The sequence below is a fragment of the Protopterus annectens genome, chromosome 7.part0 (genome assembly GCF_019279795.1).
Source record: "Protopterus annectens isolate FY-2018-M chromosome 7.part0, PAN1.0, whole genome shotgun sequence".
Classification (NCBI taxonomy): Eukaryota; Metazoa; Chordata; order Ceratodontiformes; family Protopteridae; genus Protopterus; species Protopterus annectens.
The window spans coordinates 563878039-563901261 of record NC_056739.1 but is presented as its reverse complement, the minus strand read 5'-3'; the positions used below and the strand labels follow the sequence as shown (position 1 = coordinate 563901261).

Genomic DNA, 23223 nt, shown 5'->3' with positions numbered 1-23223 from the left:
GACCTCTCTTGATCTAGATGTGAAACCCTTCATGATAAGGTGGGCAATATAGAAGGTCTTCCTAACGACTTTGGCAATGTGAGTGTCAAATGAGAGGTTACTGTCAACCTGGGTCCCTGATTACCTCTTCCGTACTTAGTGGATTACCACCTATGTGGTAATTTGTGGGTACCTTGTTTTTCCCAAAGGGTATGACTATACATTTTTTGGCGTTCAGCTTAAGGCCATGGCTCTGGCACCACTTATCCGTTTCTATGAGGCCTTTCTGAAGGATGTTTGTGTTCGCTGGAGTATCAATTATGGCACCCAGTTTGCAGTCATCTGTGAACTTTGTCAGCCACAATCCCCCTATGTTTGCCTGTGCCTCGGAAAAATAGATGCTGAACAAGAGGGGCCCCAGGACTGAGCCCTGTGGGACACCACTTGTGACTGGCTTAAAGTCTGACATAGCTCCAGCAACTCTGACCCTGTGGGTTCTGTCCTTGAGCCAGTTTGCAACCCATCTTGTGACATATGGGTTTACATTTAAGCTGGTGAGTTTGTCTATGATGCCCAAGTGGGGTATTGTGTCAAAGGCTTTTGCAACGTCAAGGTAGGCTGTGTGAACTGCCTTACCCTCATCAATGGCCTTAGTGACTGTTTCAAAAAAGTCGACCAAGTTCAAAAGGCAGGATCTGCCCTTGACAAAGCCAAATTGGGTAGAATCCAATGTCTGAAGGTCCCCAATGTCTTTGTTTATGAGTTCCATAATGATCCTCTCCATAGCTTTGCAGACCAGGCTCGTCAAGCTTATGGGGCGGTAATTTCCAGGGTCCGTAGAAGCACCGCCTTTGTGAAGTGGGACCACTGTTGCTGTACCACTCTTTGGGTGTATCCTGTAGTAAGGCTAAGATTAAACAGCAGCCTTATGTGTGGGTTTAGTTCCTCTTGAGTTCATGTAGCACACAGCCGGGACACCGTCCGGTCCCATTGATGCTGTGTTTTTAGCTTTACAGAGGGCTCTCACCTGGGCATCTGAGATGTTAGAGAGGCTACACTCTGCTGGGATAGTTATTTCTCCTTTGGGAGAAATTTGCACTGAACCTGTCTGCCAGAATGTTGGCAATGTCAGTGGGTTCAGTGTATTTTGTGTCATTTTGGACTAACTCTGAGCATATCTGGGAGTTTCCACCAAGGTTTCTAACATAGCTAAAGAAGGCCTTGTGATTGTCTTTTGTGTCTTTTGCGATTTTTCTCTCAAAGTTGGCCTTGGATGATTTTATGAGTGATCGTAGTTTTTTGCTAGTACTAATCAGAGATGCCTTCCCTTGTAGTAGCTTCCTCCTCCTGTTGTAAAGTTTGTTTATGGCTGGGGTCCACCAGACTGGGTGCCTGCCTTTGGGGGAATGGGTCTTGGTTTTATTTGGGATTGCATGATCCATGCATTCTTGAAGGTGCCCGTAGAAGGCATTTGCAAAGGATTCAGCAGTGTGGGTTGTGATTTCCACTGGCCCAGGGGCCTTGAAGGATACCACTTCAGTCTTAAGAAGTGTGAAGTTGGCTTTTGAGAAGTTCTTCACTGTGGTCTTTTGTGCAGGAGGTGGGGGCGGGATGTGGATTTCCAGTGAAATTAATTTATGGTCTGATCTTACCAAAGAGGGATATACTTCCGGTGTGGAGCATTTTGTCCCCATGTTTGTGATGATCAGGTCTAGTATATTGTCTCCTCTTGTGGGAATGGTGACTAGTTGTACCATTGCATTTGAGTTTATGAATTCTAGGAACCTTTGGGCTAGGGTGTTGGGGCTTGAGTAATGTTCCCAGTCTATGTTTGGGTAGTTGAAGTCTCCCAACATGATGGTATTTGGAGAGACATTCATACTCTCCAGTGTCTTCAGGAAGGATGTGTGGGGTTCCTGAGTTTGAGAGGGTGGTCTGTAGCAGTTTTGCCTATGGTTAGTTGCACCTGGATGGTCTCCGATGCTTCTCGCGTTGCCACTAACCTGGAGGTGTGGGTATCTTTGATGAATATGGATACTCCCCCTCCTTTTGTGGTTCGGTCCAAGTTTTGGGGCCGGAAAGCATGATATGAGGTAAAACCTCATAGTGCTGGGGTGCTCTCAGGAGCCTTGAACCAGGTTTCAGTCATTGCACATACATTGATGTTCTCCATACTGAGGAGGGCTTCGAGGGCATGCATCTTGAGGTTTAGACTTCTGGCATTGAGCAGCATTACCCTTAGTTTTTTTCCACTTGTGTTTTCTACGGAGGTAGGTTTGTCATTTGAGCCTTGCCTAAAAAAGGCACTATGGGGGTGGCAAGAGCCTTGGCCAATATCCGGACGCCCAGGGGTGACAGGTGCAAGCCATCCCTTGCGAAGCAGCGTGGCTTGTCAAGCATGTCATCCCAAGCAGACAGACATTGGACCCCCTTAGAATGACACCAGTAATTAAGCCAATTGTTGAAACTGATCATTTTGTCTTTGTACTGTGGCATCATTCTTGGTGAGGGTAAGATGCTGCTCAGGGTCAGGGTCATACCGGCCTGGGCTACATAATCAGAGAGCTCCTCTATGTCTCTTTTCATGTAGTCCAGGGAGGTACGTCTCAGGTCGTTCACACCAGCATGTACAATGACTGAGTCATATTTGTACTTGCTGTGGAGTGACCTGAGTGCTTGTGTTATGTGGCAGATTCTAGCTCCCGACAGGCAGCTTACTGTAACCTTTTCCTTGTTCAGTCTGGTGAGCGGGACGTCAATGTGTCTGACTATGGAGTCACCTATTACAAGTGTGTCTGGCATGTTGTTTGGCCTTAAGGGCTGTGACTGTTTAGCACACCGACTTTGTGAAATATGTGTTGCATGTGCTATGTCTTGTGGTGGCGGTTGCTTGGGTGTCTGCTTTGGAGGCCTCTGTTGTTTTGGTAGATTTTTAATCAGCGCCTCAGAGTATGTTTTTGTGTGTTTCTGTGTTTGGTTTGCAGTTGTGATAGTTCTATGTGAGACTGGGTTTGTGGTGTGTGTGGTTACCTTCTCCTCCTGACTGGTCTTGCCAGTACTGAATTGAGAGAGCTCAGCCTCCAGTTTGGCTATATAGTTGCATCTCTCACATATATTTGTATTTGTTGGGAGGAGGAGAGGGTTGTCTGTGTACATGAGGCAATTGTAACATTGCCTCAAGATTCCCAGATTCCCAGCTGAACAGGAGAGGATGCCAGCAACTGACCCTTCGACATGCTAGAAATAGTGAAAAAGACTGCTGTGTAACTGAGTCAGAAAGGACCTATAGGGAAATGGGTATTCAAGGGAATTTAGGTGAATGAAGTACTTTCTTTTGTTTAAGAATGTACAGCCATATACCTTCAGGTGTCTTACTACTGATATCCCACACATGTTGTAACACCCTAGGTTATATATGGTGCATACCCTTCCCTCATAGAATGACTTACATGGGCATATACACTGACCTCTGAACTAAACAACAGTACACATGTTTTGTCCAGCTGTAGCCCACATATATATGGACCCTACCCCACAATATGTGTGGGGACCACAATATCACTGGAATGATGGCAGGAATGGCAGCACAACATAATCATAGGCCACTACTTAACAATCTCTTACTGATGACATATGGACAAAGCCTGGTATATAGGTGGAGGACAGAGGCTGGAACACAGGGCCATATTTGCAATATTGTTGTTATACACTGAGAAAGTTGCTGGTATTACAGGATTGTTTGCACCATACCCTTAGTCAGGAATATGAAGTCAGAAACACAAATGGATGTGGTCATGTACTGATAGCACTCAACAGACAGAATGCCAGTGATATATCTGAGACAAGACCTGTGTGTTGGACAGACAAAACATAACAGACAATTCTTTGGCCATCATGTGGATAAGCCCACAGTTGAGAGCTATGCAGACAAACTGCATTCCATGCTAAACTAGTATGTACACACAAACCATGTAACACTAGTGGTATACAATGCATATAACAATACTACTCACACTGTCTGTAGGTCTGGAACTTTATACAAATATGCAGTTGACCTGTGTCTGCAAGTCCTTTTGTAAGAGGTATTGCTACCTCTGATGAGTGGATGGGAAATAGGAAATACACCCTGGGCATCACTTCTGTGGCTCTGCTCAACAGGGGCACAGGAAAATAACTTTATTGAGTTGGTGTAAGCCAGGGAACATTGTTGTCTAGGTTTACTTAGGCCCTTGGGCCAATAGCCTAGTACCTACCTATGAACCTACAAACCTGCTGTCCATAACACTGCTGGCAACACACAGGAAGGATGTCTTCCATACAGGAAAGGTACTGTGATCACGCCCACATGATTTAGGAATTTACAGTAGTGGGTTGCCATGACAGTGGTAAATGGAAGTACTACACAGCAGGCTGCATGCAGGTAGCAAGTGGTGGACACTGATTGGTGTAGAGGCCATAACCTGATCATGTGCATCATCTACCAAATCCATGCTGCGATCTATTCAAAGCAGCTTAATCCATGTAGTGGAGAGAGAGAGAGAAAAAAACAAAAAAAAAAAACCAACACACATCCATCCATCCAGTAAATATAAAGTAGTTCAAAAACTGAACCTACAGATATCCCAGGTTGACCAAAGGGACACAGCAAACTTTATCCAGAAGAGATGACATTCCCTTAACAGGTAAGTGAAGCATACATGTATGTAATTGAATGTAGTATTTGGTCCATGATAATGGGATAGATGATGTGGAATGATTTATATGTGCCATCAGGTGTTGCTGTAATGATGTCCAGCTGAACAACTGCTATGGACAATAGTGTCTCTCCCTGTACAGATCAGCACTGACATGATGCAAGTCATCATAGTGCTTTTTGTGTACTGCAAGACATGTATATTAGTGTGGCCAATAGCTGGTGGTGGAAGTAATGCTGTTATGATGGCCACGTGAGTTGCAGAGCCCACCACTTGTAAGACAGTCATGTTAATGTGTAATGTAGCATGCACAAATGCTATAGGTGTGTAATAGGCTTACCTGTAATCTGTCCCTATATATACCCCCCTAATGTTAGGCTGTTTTCACATGTATCAAGGCAGAACAGTGCAGCTGTGCAGGAAGGAGAGTTAGAGAGTGTGGACCTGATGTTTTGATGTTTGAATATACCCTATATATATATATATATATATATATATATATATATATATATATATATATATATATATATATATATATATATATATATATATATATATATATATATATATATATACATATATAAATATATATATATATACATATATATATATATATATATATATATATACATATATAAATATATATATATATACATATATATATATATATATACATATATATATATATATATATATATATATATATATGTATATATATACCGACACACACACACACACACACACACACATATACATATATATGGGTCTACTGCTTTTGGTCAAATTACATTTGGTCAAAAATTATTCCAGGCAGCCCACTTCACCAAAAATGCATTTCACTGAAAACCCATTTGACTGAATTCCATTTGGCTGAAAATGGAATACAGCCCCTGCCCTACTGCAGTGCGACCCTAGAGTGAGAATATAAAGTTAGGAGGGGTGTGGGGGGCACAGCCCCCCACATTGGGGGGTATGGGGGCATAGGTCCCCACATTTTTCAACTAGTTTTTACTGACGTTATATGTTTCAATGTATTTTTAATGGACACACAAGTATATAATAGTGAATACACTGCAATTATGTGGGAGGGGATACACCTCCCAACTTTATATTCTCACTCCAGGGTCGCACTGCAGTGGGGCAGCAGCTATATTCCATTTTTGACCAAATGGAATTTGACTAAATGGGTTTTCAGTGAAATGCATTTTCGGTGAAGTGGGCCTGGAATCATTTTCGACCAAATGTAATTCAACCAAAAGCAGTGAACCCATATATATATATATATATATATATATATATATATATATCTATACACACACACACACACATACATATATATATATATATATATATATATATATATATATATATATATATATGTATCACACGTGTTGTATGTCTACATATATACAAACACACATATTTATATAAATACATGTATCCTACTGTTGAATGACAGTGCTGCATGATATGTGTGAGGGAACATCACATATATCAATACACACATATATATATACAGCACTAACTGGGTGCAAATGGACAGTAATGTCAGGCGTGAACCCCATGTTGGGAACACATTGCCCTTGTTTGTGAAGGTGAGATTGGCAATTTGGGGAAGGATAGTAGGTATATTTGGGGAGGTAGGTTGGGTTTTAAGACAGACAAGACGGCATACAGGGGCGGTATATGACATTTGGTGGGTAAACACCTTGGATGGGGAGTGTTGTCTGGGATGTGGAAGCCCATGAACCCCCATATGGAAACAATGGGACCAAGGTCCCCACCCATGGGCAATCACATCATCATCTTCACGGCACTGAAGGTGCCTGGGCTGGGGACTGAGCAGGATGAGCATGTGGAATATGTGATTGTGTACTGAGGGCCTCAAGGTGCTGTAGCACATCCCCCAAGTCTCTGTGGAGCTCCCTATGCACCAGACCCTGAACCTGACTTCGGGTGACAGGATCCTGTCTGTGTGTGCTCCCGGGGGGGGGGGGGCAAACACCATCCCCTGAGGTGGTTCCACCTGAAGGTAGTGCAGGACCAGTAGATGAGGAGGTCCCAGGGTCAGTCCCACATGTGATGTGGCCTGGTAACATGGCCAGATGAGGTGGGAGAGGTGGTTTTGCTGGCAACTGTTTCCCAAACACGCTATTGTGTCACTGTTATAGAACATACGTGAGTAGTAATAGTCCACACATTCTGGGATTATGTCTAACAGCTTGCATAGATATCCCCATTAACACAAAGCAACAGATGTGCATCAGTCACATAGCAAATGGAACATATGCATATTTGGAACCATAGTAGCCCTTACAATGGCATGCAGGTGACATTGTTCGTAACAGGCCACCACTGATAGTGTTTCAACATGGAACATGACTACAAACACATAGCACAAATTGTTGTACAATATGACATATGTCCAAACGGTAGGTCTTCAGTAGACATACCCGCTGTGGTGTGTGATCAAATTGTTGTTGCAGATATGGTGGGGGGGGCGGATAGAGATGTGTATTAACAACTATGATATCCTTGCAGTATGCGGTCGTCAGACCTGTTTCCCTCTTTATGTCTTTCAGGCAATATGTCCAGGAAGAGACTGCCTATGTACACAGCGGAAAAGAATGATGTCATCATCAAATACCTGGTGCAGCACTACAATACCTTGTTCAGGCGTACAGCCCATGATCTGCAGGAGAGGACTGCTCTGTGGAACGATCTTGTCCACAGGGTAAACGATGTTGGCTTGCATAACCGCAGTTATGAGGATGTCCGACCTCAATGCACTGATCTAATCCATCATGCCCATTGGTGTGCTGCTGCAGTTAGGGGGGACCAGCTTGCAACAGGTGGGGGGTCATGCCATCCAGCCCCCCCTAACGCATGTTGAAAAGCTCCTCTCCAGCTTCGAGGCACCTGCCCGCCTGCAAACACAACACCCGGCAAAGAGCATACTGGAGGTGGGTGCTACCCACACAATGGCAGAGGAGCATGCAGGTAAGGCCACAGAGCTCATCAGTAGACCACTGCTGCGTACCCATCCACATCTGTAGAGTTAGACCAAGCATATGTGAAATGAATGAAATATATATATATATATATATATATATATAGTCTGTTGCTGCGTGGTAGTAATAAACAAATGTGCATAATCTGTAGTATTGTGGGTTTGTACTGTTGATGTACTGCAATTCTGCACCCACCCTGTACCAGTGCCACAGGTGTGGCTACTGATATCACATCTCACATCTCTCCCACAATTATGTAGGTCCCTCTGATATACCTCCGGGGCGGCAGCCTGAAGCTGGTGAGTATGATGTTTGTTCAGGTTTGCCAATACACTGGTCATGTTATGGCCATGGTATATTCCATGCACACATTTAACACACCTACCCATAATGCATACTGTACATGTTCATGTATTGTTGCTGTTAACTGCACTGCATCACAGTGATCACCATGACAGTGTATCTGAAGTGTATGTAAGACTCCTGCCATATAACTAAAAACCTGTTATTGCAAAATGTGTGCACAGAGATAAACATAATGGTGGGACAAATGGCCTACAGTAGGGACATGTCTGAAACATCACCCTTATATAGTGCTACAACAGTGTATATACCACTATTATAATGGCAGCTGTTACAGATCTACACTACGGCATATCACAATACTGCATTCCACAACCCTTACATCCTGCAATGTTGTCCTAACATGAGCAATGAATGTGTAATATGGAATTCTATGTTAGGACAGAAAATATGGGGAATAAATACCTTCACAAACACTGGAAGCATACGTGTGCATACACTCCAGATAACATATTGTGGAAGCAGCTTTTGAAGCAGCTTTTGAGGTACTGACAGCATGCATTCTTCATGAGTATGGATCTTCCAGCAAGTACAGGTCCTCAGTGTCACACCAAAAAATGGTCTGCTGTCCAAGACGTTTGTCCATCGAATGTGCCTACTAACCTGCAAAAGAGGCAGCCATGGCTTGCACACATCTTACAAAGCCATGGAATGGATCCCATACCCAACAGACTTTACCACTGCATATACCATGGCAAGCAGTGCAGACAGTCGTGTATGTGGCGAGAATGTATGGGACAGGATTAATGTAGAAAATAAACAGATGGCCATCCAAATGATGGCATATGTTGCAAACTGGTCATGCAGGCTGCCTAGTAACATGCCACAACACTAAGGAAGTTGCAGGAATGTTTAGCAAGTACTGGCTGTGCAGTACCAGTGTCAGCAATTGCCTGGACCCTACATAAGTGTGGCCCATGGGTTAGGGTAATCAGATTGGGTGGTTTTACCATAGGAAACATCAGCCAGGCCTCTCTACAGGTAGCATATGCATAACAGCAAAAGTTCCCAAAAGACATGCGCTGCAATGTGTACTGGTGTACCAAGACCATGTTGGAAACCTACAGACAGTATCAATTAAGATACAAGTGCTGCACAACCAACACATCACCCCATCTCAGGCCCACCATCCCATCTGTACCTTGCTGGTGCCAGTCTACACCTATACATTTGCCATTCATTAGGAGGGACTAGGCCGGTACACATGGTGGTCAGTGTTTGGAACACTGCAAAATGACACACATGTGTAGGCCATAGTTGTCAAGCATCTGCAAAAAGGCTGAGGGTGGGGAAGGGATGTCATCATGAAAGACAACACTGCACTGAAGTAGAGATCCAAAGGACACTACGAATCTGCACACAGTCAAGGTCAGGAACTGTGGCAGACATAACCCTGACTCCACAGCAATAGTGACGGCACTGTGTGACCTCCAAGGGATGTGCACATGAGTTGACCTTGCAATCATGCAGAGTTGAGGGACATTTCTAGGGCAGAGTGACCAAATACTGGCAAATGCAGATGGCCTGTGCTGGTATACCCCTGCCAGGAATAGTTACTGCTGTAGAACATATAACAGTAGGTGCAACAAACCATCATGATAAGGGCGTGCACACATATGCACCCACAAATTGCATGGATCTCAATCAGCATCTGCACAACTAGCACATTTGTTTGACACTGCATTTCATTGCACAGGTCATATGTCACATATCAGGTTCATGTAATGTTAACATATGCAGCAATGTGGCCCCATGGCATATCAAGGAAGAGGGCGCCATATCAATAAGAGTGTGTACACTCCCCATAGCCATGGTACAGTTGGAAGGTTGTCAGTGCAATTGTATTTTATTGGCCATACATGCACCGCTGATGATGAGATCAGTAAATCAGACATCAGGCATTCACAAATGACATCTGTCCACATATCATCCCAGGTATGTGTCGGACAAACACATAGGGGCTGTGAGCAGCCGAGCAAACATAACTGACACACATATACACATTCAGCAATGGTGTGTACACCTGTGATGTATGGTGCACAATACATGCCAAGGTGCCAAACAGGTGCACAGCAATACTATGTACATGGGTGCAGTGTGGTCCAGGGGAAGGGGCATCACCTACTAACACAACCTATGCATCACAGAGATATATAATGTTGCTAGCAGGGATTGACTATAGCTGCAATGGATGCTGTTGAGTGCCATATGTCATGCATGTTGACAGATGGGTAATGACAGGTCTGTGTAATATCTTTGTGCAACCTCGCCTGTAAGTGCATGTGGGGGGGTTAATTTGTCTGTAAGTGCTATCTGGTGGAGTGGAGGGGGGTTGGTGTATGCAGAGAGTGTGTGTGTGTGTGTGTGTGTGTGTGTGTGTGTGTGTGTGTGTGTGTGTGTGTGTGTCCACGTATGCACATTTGTGAGTGTGTGGTAGTTCATACCTCTCAACTCCCCTTTGAAATCATGCAGTACATGGACAGATACATGAGACACCAGGAATAATTTTCTGACATGTAATCTCAGGACAGCTGATAGTATAATAATGTCTGCAGCATGAAACATGCATTGGGGAGGGAAAACTAGACACCAGGGATACTGTTTTAATTGCAATCAGCAGAAAGGTGAAAGAATACCCACTTATGCAGCACTACAGATGCATTGAGGAAATACTAGACAACATCAGAGAGTGTTTCTAAATATTACTGTCGTCCACATAAAAAGTTAATAGAGCAACAGATCTTGCATCTACTGAACAATAGTTACATATGACACTCCAGTGCATGACAATGAGTGACAGTAGTAACCCATAACATATGGGGGTCATGCTCAAGATGTCTGGACAAAACCAGGGTGAACACTGGATGACATCAGGGAGTCTTTGAAATGACTCCAATCAAGTCAAAGAGGTAATGGAGTAATACGTCATGTTTTGTGATCATGTTTCTAAGCAATTAGAAGAATGATACATTAATGATTGGTATTATTGATTATAATTATTCAAGACTGATGCAAGATGGGGAACCTAAGAGAAAAAACTAGGGACATTCTGTAAACTCAGGGACAGGTAAGTAGTATGGTGGAATGTCAGGGTGTGTGTGTGTGTGTGTGTGTGTGTGTGTGTGTGTGTGTGTGTGTGTGTGTGTGTGTGTGTATACTGTTATGCAATGATGTACAGGTCTCAAAGTGCGTTTCTTGTTTTCCCCTCACAGGTGGTGATGTGGGTCAGGGATCCTCCTGCAGGAAATCTGATGTTGGTGTCCATATAGACACTGAAAATGATGATAGGTGTGTTGAGGCACAGGCGGGGCTCTCAGGGGATAAAGCTGCGCCATCGTTTGACATCCCACTGTTATCTACCCCATCCCCACATACAGTCACAATGCCTATACATACCCCATCACCAGTGGCCATAGCTGAGGGGAAGTTGGTGGTTGGTGGCATGGGACAGGACAGTGTGGTATCTATGGCAATGTGTCTGGACATAGCAGCTATAGCCAGATGTTCGGTGGGGTACCACATGGGCAGATGTACAGGGGTGCTCATTGAAGGGCTGCTGGTCATTGTACCCCTGGCAGAAGTGCCACATCTGGTACCACCTGAGATATGTTTCAGGCCATCATGGAGGTGCAGGCATGTATGGAACGGTACACCAGACAGGCTCTGAGGCTGCAGAGGGCTACTCATTCAGATGTTACTGACAACATCTATGATCTTGCAAGTGCCCTCTGTTATTTTTCATAGGTCATGGATAGATAGTTGGGTGAGATGGTGGAAATCCTCGACCGTGGAATGTCCGTGCTTGAGCATATGGTGGGAGTGGTGCAACGGCCACATGGACGTAGGCCAGCAACACAAACAGCTGGAGGTCGATGTGGACATTCCAGAACACTGAGTCACTCTTGTACTGGTAGTACCAGCCCCAGCACTGCAGGGGAGGGGGCGCCATCCACACCATACCACAGCAGGCCCTGGCCAGTCCCAGGAGGAACCTGGATCCAGCGGACATATGTCATCATCAGGGGAGAGTACCATATTGTGGCTTGTACCTGGTGGTGCACGTAGAATCCCTGGCAGGCACAGTTCTCATGTCCATGGCCAGAGACGGTGAACTGCACACCCCAGCAGGTATGGTCTGCAGCTGTCCAACAAACACCTGTATAGGGCAGCCACACTGCAGAACTGTATGCATGCATACTCACACAATACAAACACAGCTAGGGCGTCCCCATACCTACACACACACCACATCACCATGGCCAAATTAATAATTAAACCCCCTCACTCACACACATGGTGTCAAATGTATGGCTCAGCCTAGGTCTCTGGCAAACCAGCAACACACCCTGTGAATATGATACCTGTTTCACATCCCTGCCATCCATAACACTGATGCAGGGACAGGGTAATATGGTTCTGATGCACACGGTGACTGCACTAAGGTGTACCAATGTAATGCTGTGTAACATGTGGTCAGCAGTAAAGTTTAATGCTTACATGTCAGGAAGTGTAGCTGTCCAGCCATGATGCATTACACCTGTTATTAACACTGAGTGACTGTGGTCTCCATAATGTATTCCGTTTGTGTTGTAGGTCTCCATGTGTCGGCAGGAGGATGGTCTGCTGTTGTATTCTACAAGGGGGATGGCACTGTGGTGACACCTTGGCTGTGCCATATCCTGGGTACAGGTGAACACATGTCACAGGTCTGTATAACAATTACTGCATGTGCCACATGGCTGATAGGTTTGGGGTGGTGTATACAGGTGACTGCATGGCGGCTGCTGTCAGCAGCCCATCTACAGTGGACAATGGTAAGTGTACTGGGTGGTACACACCACATGTTTGTGTATAACACACACTGAGGCTTTGGTGTTGATGCAATACACAGAGAATACTGTACACATGGATGCATGTATCTGTGCAAGGAACCCATTGTAGCCTATCTAATTCCACCAAGACAGAATAGGCAAAACACATTGGGAAATACGCAGTCTGTTAGTTTAATGTGATTGACAATGGTACTGGCAGGGTATTTGTCCCCTTCCCCAATGTAGTGCAATCCTCTTCTCAGTAAACATAGGTGTGCTGGTGTGGGTGGCACAGCCCTACCCTTTGGAGGGTGAGAGGTGCTGTAGAACTGCAAATAGTGTGATAGACAATTACTTAACCTATTAACATGAACTATACAGTATTACAGCCAGCTAAGCGGGGGATGCACTCAACAGTAACTGCAGTGATATTGGCTGTGTCCACAAGAGCCACACCCAGCTATATATACCAACCCCTGTATCGCTGCACACCTAGACAGTGGGGAAGAGGGCATTTACACATCTACCACTAGTTACAATGGAATGGATTTCCACAGGATGATACCTGTGAAATGTTAGCATATACCAGGCAGTTCTCGGACAGACGATCTGGGACATGTATATTCTGCAAACGAAAATAGATTCCGTCACATACACACGCACACTCTTACTTGGCAACACTGGGACTAGAAACCCCTACCTAGGTATGTAGTGCTACTGATGTACGTGGCCTTAATTGCACATACCACACAGCTTTTAGGATGAGGTGTGTTCCAGGTTACATGTTATGTGAAGAACATCGCCAGGCCTGTACAGTATGGTAATGGGGGATGTACTGGTTGTTTATGGACAATACATAGTGTGACATACTGTCATATACACATTGAGAAACACATAACATTTGGACACACATCTGAGAGACCTGAGCTATCAGTGCTAACTACCTTGTCAATGTGTCCATTTTGTTACAGATAAATTGCACATAGTACATGCATAACTAGGCTGGAAAGTGTTATCAGTTACCTGTATGGTTGATGGTGACAGTGGTCCCCATACAGTGGAACATGGGACATATACTGGGGGTACCATAGTGTAAAGACAGTATACCCAGCACCCACACCCCACAGTGAATATTGTACCCACTGAAACCCATGAAAACCCTCTGACATATCCACCATCATACATTGACCAGAACTGCAATACAACCCCTTGTCTATCCCAAGAGTTCTACTACAGGGATATGCATCTAATGTGGGTCCACTTTGTAATTTCAAAATACTGAAATCTACCACATATACAACTACAGTGATTTTCCTGTTACTGATGCTTGTTTTAAACTTTTTATGAAAGGCTTTAAATTTGTTCCCAATAGATGTAGCAGCATAGTTCACACTATTCTTGACTTGAAGTTACTCATACGTAAACTAAATTTAGAGAATTTGTTAGGGGGGACTTCTGGGACTCCAAGTTTGCATTTGAGGAAGTCCAATACATTTAATCCCCCATTACACCCTCAACTTAAGAACTTGGAATATAGGATTGAGCAGCAACTTAGAAAGGAATTAGGTAAGGCCAAGTATGTAGCTAACTTAAGTCAAGAAGAAAGTTCATTATTGTACAACCTAAGTCATGAATTCTCCTTGAGGGTTATGGAACCAGACAAGGGTGGGGGGACGGTATTAATGGATCAGAATTTGTATGAGGCTAAAATGTACAACCTCTTACATGACTATACCAAATACACATCGGCCTCTATTCATGAAATTAATTTATCATATAAAAAGATTGATTTAGCCATTAAAGATCTGGTAGATCAGGAAGTCATTGAAATGGATATTTTTTCTTATCTTAATAATACTGATCCAAGAGTACCCACAATGTTTGGAGTGCCCAAGATTCATAAAAAACTATCAGACCCACCCTTGAGACCTATTGTAGCGGCACAAGGGTCCAAAACCCATAATATTTCGAAATTTTTGGATTGGAAATTGAAGGAATTATGGGGGAGACAGGATTATATTCTTAAAGATTCATGGGCCTTTCTCCATAACGTGAATACTCACCTTTTTAAAACTGAGGTTATATTTCTTACCATAGATGTGGTAGATCTTTTTACAGTTATTCCATCAGATATTGGGTTAGAATGGACGGAGGAGGCACTTTGGGCATGCCCAGATGTTACCAATAATGATGTTCATATGGTAACAGAACTTTTGGGTTTAGTATTACGCAACAATTTTCTCTTTTTTTCTGGAGAATATTTCCAGCAGATCTCTGGTGTCTCCATGGGTGCCAATTGTGCCCCTACATATGCTGATATTGTATTGTCTATATGGGAAAAGAAATTTGTTTTCAACAGTGAATTTTCCATTTACTGGAACTATTATTGTAGGTTCCTGGACGATATCTGTATTTTTTGGAACGGGCCGGTTGATCGTATTGATGATTTTATTAATTATATTAACAACTCTACGACCTTCTTAAAATTCACACATCAAACATCCTACAACAGTGTCAACTATTTGGATGTGACCCTTACTAAGGATGGTGATAGGGTCAAGTCCTGTATATACAGGAAACCTACATTCTCCAATAGTTACATTCACTATCAGAGCTCACACCCTAGATTCCAGAAAAGAGGAATTTTGAAAGGACAGTATGTTAGGGTTTCACGAATGACCTCGCAAGATCAACAATTTAGAGATGAGTGAGACAAACTCACATCTCTATTTTTGGATAGGGGGTACCCTATTAGTTTGATACAATCAGTAGGGGAAGAAGTTGAAGTAGCTCGAGCAACTAGATTCAGTCCCATTCTGGGCAGGGGTATTGGAGAAGTTGACGGCCAAACCCAAAGGGATAGAGCAGGTCCATTTTCTAGCAATTTTGCTTTTATAACGGATTTTAGTGCTAATGCAGCACATATTAGGAAAATTGTAGAAAAGGAATGGCAGTCATTTCAGGACTTTGAGTAATCTTAAGGGTAAAAATTTGAAAACGGTTTTTAGGAGAGGGTTTAACATCAAAAGGGTGTTGGAACACAATGATCAACCAGTACGGTCTTATCATACGAGGAAAGGGGCTTATAAATGTGGTCGTTGCTCTTTATGTAAATACATAGTGCATGACCACCATGTGTATTTAGAAAGCAGGAATAGAGATATAAAAGCCTTGGAATATTCTAATTGTTTATCCACTAGGGTAGTTTATTTGGCCCTTTGCCAGTCCTGTCAGGCTATTTATATCGGTAAAACCGAAAGACAGTTAAAGCGTCGTATATACGAACATCAGTAAGACATGACTAAATTTAATAGTAAAAATGCACTGTATAGGCACTCACTTGAGTGCGAGGGGGAAAGGTTTTTGTTTTTTGTGTTGGAATCTGTCCCTAAGGATATCAGGGGAGGACCCTGGGAAGCTAAATTAGCTCATACAGAGACCTTTTGGCAGCTTCTTTTAGAATCAAACAAATTTCCCGGTCTCAATGAGTCTATTTCTATTGCTCCCTGCCTTAAACTTAAGGCAGGGCACATATAATGTAGGGTTTGGGCATAATGCGACCCATGGTTATTATTCTATGATCATTATGATAATTAAACACATTAGTTGATTTAAATTATATAATAATATCATAGTAACATTATATATTTCATTTTATTTATTTTAAGGTTATTTAGTAGTTGTATGTATAACACACTCATACAGTTGCATTTGTTGTATATGTGGCTTTTATAGAACATTGTTTAACCAATACGTTATAAATTCCTTTTAGTGTTTTGCAGTTTTAATTTTATAGTACAAGGTTCATTATTTAATTATATAATTGCTTAATTGTGCTATATCTTAATTGATTATGGAGCATATTTAAAGAGCAGTCTTGTAGATGGTTTTATCTGAAGAAGTCGTTTTACCGACGAAAATGTGCATTTGCCAATCTATTGTGATGTTAATAAACCTTGGCTTGGACTTTGTGGTACCTTATTGTGAGCTTCAACCGTGTGGTGGAGGTATCGGGGCTGGTTCAGCTGTTTTTGTGTTTTGTGGTTCATCGTGGTTACAGCGCTTTCCTTACTGTGTTGTTTGAAATCACAAAGCCGAAAACCCAACCACAACTCACAGATTCGAAAACACACAACCGCGAAATTCAAAATCCCTTAAGAATGCTACACATACAGTACACACATAAACATACACAAAACTCCCACCCAAAATCAAATACATTTAAACTACATATAAGCAGGGGGGGGCAAGCCCACCTGCACCCCCCACACCACCCTACTTATATATTCTAACTCCGAGATCGCACAAACAAAACCACAAAAGAAACTCAAGCACACACATCTTACAGTCCCTCAAACACACACATAGCAGTCACAACACACACTTACACACACTAAACCCCTAACCAACATACTTACACATACAAACTTACCAAAACTAAACCCAAACATCCACATTCCGTACCACCGGAAGCAGAAATTCAAAATATCCATGCTTCAGTATTTTGAATTTCATGCTTCTGCCGGTTTCGGAAATGTGAGTATTCGGCTTTGTGATGTCGGAATACTAATATTCTAGATTTCAGTATTTCGAAATTACAAAGTGGACCCATCTAATGCACATGCCACAGGCATAGTAGGGTGACGCATTGTCATGGCTCTCCTATGGTCAGCAATATTACTATCCCTAATAATGTGTGGCAAGGCGTATTGTATTAGGAGAATGTGACCTCAAAATGCTATACCCTGCAAATATACACACATGCACACATACACATACTTGCCAGAATTCAGTGGGTATCTCATGCCTATTAACTGATTTATACAACAGTGTTGTGCTGGTACTGCAAGCCCCAGGTAGCCCTTAGGGAGACAAGTGCAACAAGGTACATGTAATGTCCGGTACAGTAGCAGCCACATCTAGCTAAGGCAATGGGGAATGTGGTGGGTGTGAAGGGCCTCAAGGTATTCTCAACTACAGGTCTACAAACACACAGACACTTATATTCTCAGTAATGCACATGTACACATTTGTCAGTACTGGGGTACATCATATAACCTGGGTTACTACCCATGTACTTAACACATTCAAAGAGTGCTGTACAAACCATATATACTCAGGTGTCCCAGACAGTAGACTCACACCCCATTGCTACTGTAATGATAGCACATAGATGCATGTTATGAACATGGCATTAAATACATTTATTAAAGATGTCATTACCCTACTGTTTTATCAGACCGGAATGTGAGCACTGGTTACCAGGCTGAGCTATGCTTAGCAGGTTTCAGCATTGCTGCAATATAAATGCTAAGCAGATTTGCGCAACAGTAAGAAAAGACAATACAGTGTAAGCACCTGTACGTTTAACTGTAAGTTAGTAGGCCTTACCATTGTGCAAACCTGCTTAAACCTGCTCAAAACTGCCTTAACCACCCTGTACCCAACAGCCGCAACAAAATAAACAGCACTTGAACCCAGGATCCTGTACACTAGAGTCACAGCACTAAGCCATCACACAGCTATCAAGACAGTTGTTTTTCTAATGTTTCTGTCAGTACACATACTGAATACTACTGAACAACTGCTGTGACTTCTACAATGGCGTAGTACTTGTTAGTGATATTACTGTTGAATCACTTATGTTATTATATCTAAATATACACATATCAGATAAATACAGTGTAATACATCTGGGAAGGTATAAACAACAGTAATGTTTACACATAAGGAGATATATATATATATATATATATATATACACATGTAGATAATATGTGTACTTGTACATACACATACATATTCATACATATGTATTTATATACATCTGTATATTGCATTATATATATATATATGGTCATAAATAGATCTGTATATATATATATATATATATATATATATATATATATATATATATATATATATATATATATATATATATATATATATATATATATATATATATATATTGGTCATATATATATATATATATATATATACATATACATATACATATATATATATATATAGGGTCTATATTACAAGCAAATTCTTTCCCTGGGAAAGAATTTGCTTGGCCGCTTCGGTACTTTGCTGTTTTCGGCACTGTAGTGCGGTCTCAGACCTTGTATATTTAAGTAGGGGTTGTGGGGGGTGAAGCCCCTCACTTAATATAATTTTTTAAACTGATTTTTATTTATTTATTTTTTTAGAACAGCGATTTTTTTCCCTTGCAAAAAAATCACTGTTCTGACACTTCGACATTGTAAGCTTTCGCTTACATAGGGTCGATTAATCACCATTTGCTTTTTTAAGCGTTCAGTGATTTAATATAGACCCTATATATATATATATATATATATATATATATATATATATATATATATAAATATATAGATTCATATGTAGATATCTATACTTATAGGGCCTATATATATATAAATATATGTATATATATATATATATATATATATATATATATATATATATATATATATATATATATATATATATATATATATATATATATATATATATATATATATATATATATATATATATATATATATATATATATATATATATATATATATATATATATATCTATATAGATATTATATATATATATATATATATATATATATATATATATATATATATATATATATACACATATATATGTTTAAGATATGTCCAGAACATGGAGTGGAGTTGTACCTCAGCACCAATAGTCGCAACCTCTTAGTGCAAGGGGATGTCATGTAAGTATTGCAGGTATAAATGTAGACTGTTGCTACTGTAACAGGGGCTGTCTTCACAGAAATGGTGTGTGTGGGAAGTCACATCTGATATGTACATGTACGCCATCAGTTACTGACAAACATCCTAAGATCATCATAGTACAGTACCACAAATATCATAGTAATAGTCCTATGGAATACAACAGAGATATGACCAATAAATGTGGACAGTCTGACATACTCTGGTCAGTCCAGAGGTATACACAGAACCCCTTAGTGCAGGACGTGTGGACAAAGCCTGACAATGTGGATGTTAACAGCCATGTAAATGGGTATATCACGTAAATACTGGAATACATATGCTCACACAGTTTATGCATTCACACACTCCTGCCTGTCCTGACACATAATAACCAGAGGAGCAGAGGTCACAAGCCCACATACTACCCATTAGTTAGTGACATACATCTGTACAGCATCCCACTACTTTGTCAGAAATACACAACAGTTATGGCGGCCTGGCAGCAGTACATCTGACAAATATCTGGACATAATATCACACTGGGTAAGTATACTGAGCTACTAGGCATGTCACAAAGCACTATGCAAACTACGGGTAGACTGCCACAACACTGGACTACATTTCTAATGGAGGAATACACATGTACCTGCAAATATAGCAGGCTCTGCAGGCATGTAACAGCACAGAATAACAGAAACCTGTGTGAAAGCCCATACCCACAACCAAAGTGAACACAACCACAGCCACATATGGTAAACATGCGTAATATTACAGTATATGGACTGTCTAATCAACACCATCCTCATATGTGCCGCTCACACACTAACCCTACATATACTAGGCCAATACACAGTGTATTCCAATGCCTGACTGTGGTATGGGACACGTGTGGGTTTGGCCCTACAAACATGTAAGCTGATATGGTACCATACACTGGAGCAGCATGCAACATCAGACAGAAGAGGACCAAGAACAATGACATCTACCTCAGTCTGTACACAGGCCAAGGTACATATTCACAATATACACTCTGTCGACAATCACCATAAGTACACAGACCTTACTACTGTACACACTACAACAGAATGTCCAGGTTTTGTCCTCAAGTATAACCCCTACTATACATAACATGTCTAGCAGTCTGGTATCTCACTGGCTTATCAGGTATGATGTCAATAAATAATGGTGTACTGAACATATGCACCTCTTACTGCATGACATATGTACAAAGGTTGATGGAGGTGTGGCTGGAGACACAAACACAAGGCCAATATTGACATGTTACTGTGATAACCTCATAAATTTACTAGTATAACAGGGTTTGTTGTGACATATGTCTTCTGAGGGATATGAAGTCAGTAACTCTCATGGCTGTCACCATGTACTGACTGCATTCCACAGACTATGCTACTGCATTTCTAAAGATAGGTCATCTGTGACTAACACAACACATGTAAGACTCCATACACTGGCCAGTCTGCAAATAACCCTACAGGTGGGTGTTTCCTCAACCACATAACACTGTCATGACAGGTATTAAATCATGTAGATCAGCCATATCCACACAAACTCTGCTAAACCAACATTACTTCAAATGTAGAAGAGCAAGACTTACATTCTGTAGTCATGTCTGGAACATCCCCCTCCTGTTTGTTGGCCTATCTCCACAGTGTATGTTGTAAGAGGTATATCCCACTACCCTCTGTGATGCTGTTTGCCAAACACCGACATGAAGTCCTGCTCACAGCGAATAAAAAGGGCCAACACCCACATGATGTTCTTAGTTATAGGAGTGTGTTTCCATGCAACTGGCTATGGGAATGTTACCACTGCTGTTCCACATGCAATCAACAAGTGGGGGACTGCAATTTTGCAATTTGTGCACAGGCCATCAGCTGATCATGAGCATCACTTACAAAACACAAGCTACTGCCTAAGCAAAGCAGGTGTACTTCTCCACATCCACCTGAGAGGGAGTGAGAGAGACAGAGACAAAGTAAGAAAGGAAAGGGGTAGGAGAGTAAAAGCTAAGCATGTTTGGGTCACACACTTACCAGTACAGGGTTCCAAACCACTACCTGACTATGTACTGATATTACATTTTTATGCAGTTACTGCATGCGACACAGAGCTTACATGTTGGAGGGCTGTCCAAAGGTATATTTTAAGGTGAGTGACATCAGCAAGAGTGATAAAGGAGGGATAAGATAGGTGTAGTACGTGCCTGTCCACAAAAACAGGTGTCAAGGATGACACAGGCACACTCTCTCAGGGACTCACACATTATCACAGTTGGCAGGGTCAGGATTAGAATTCCTAACTAACTAGTTTGCTACACTACAGTATTACTCAGGTATCACATGCACCACAGACATTATCAGGCTGATATATGGGCAAAGGGTATGTCAAGGTGGCTGACATCAGAAGGCATGCTTCAGTAGGGCAATGGGAGGTGTAGTCAGTGTGAATGGCTTCCAAATCATTAATTGCCACACACACACAGACACAGGTTTGCCAGTACTGACATGCTTGGGTTCATTGCTTCACAGGTGTGTAGTGGTTGACCGTACCAGAAGGCTGTACATGGCTAAGCAAAGGGTATACCTTGGCATAAGGCCACATGGCAATGATCTGCAGTGTGGCTCAGGGGTGTAGTCTCTGGACTGGCCACACAGGTGGGTATTGTATTCACCAGCCACTCATCTGGGTTACTATTGTGGGTGGCCAGTGCCATGCAATGCTTGCCATGTATGTGTTCTATATTTCAATAACAAGGATGGTGTCTGGGATGTGCAAATGTCCCACATACATGTTCTGTGACATGTGGAAGTGTACCTCGGGTGTCTGGGGCATGTTGTGTGGATAGAGTGTTATCATCTGATGTGGCATTCCTGACCTCATGTGGTGCGAACTGGTAATGGAACTCAGGTTGATCCTGCACCTACACTTACAGCATGAAACATGTATTCACTGGTGTTGGTAGCATCTGTCCATAGAGGCCATGTGTATAAGGCATGGTATTTCCTTTGTGGGTTACATTTGCTGACTCATCCAGTGGGGAACATAGCAAAGGACCACTGTATGCAATGATTTGCCAATCATACGGATGGAACAGGGTGCCATGTCCTCTGTAGTCCACTGCAATCACACCATGGTTACTATCTGTGGGCAATAAGTAGGGAACTACCAACATAGTGGTTGTTGCCTAGCCAAGTGTGTATGAGACATGGGTGGAGAGTGTTCTCTGGGTAATACAACGGTTGCCTATATTGTTCCCCAATCCATAATGTCACTTGTAGGGGTATGGATTGTCTACACCAGCCTCTCTGCTGTTTGACATCTGTTGTCCTTCTAAGGTGGACACTGTGACATATAATAGGTCCTCGTTATAAAAAAATTGCAAAACCCACCCCACAATGTGTCATGTTATTACATAATTATAGCTACTTCCACACAGGATACTGATAACAAACACACGCACAGTCTCACAGTTGCCATGTCTGGGATTAGAACTCCTACCTACCTAGTACATCACACTACAGCATTATGCAGTTATAGCATGCGCCATGGAGATTACAGGGCTACTCCTTCCCCAAAGGTGTA

The 23223-nt window shown here is 42.1% G+C and overlaps 1 protein-coding gene across 1 annotated transcript in view; it reads right to left on the bottom strand.

The window, feature by feature from the left end:
* Positions 1–23223, bottom strand: part of LOC122806055 (membrane cofactor protein-like) — a 1194338-nt gene that overhangs the window by 752937 nt on the left and 418178 nt on the right. The window lies entirely within an intron of this gene.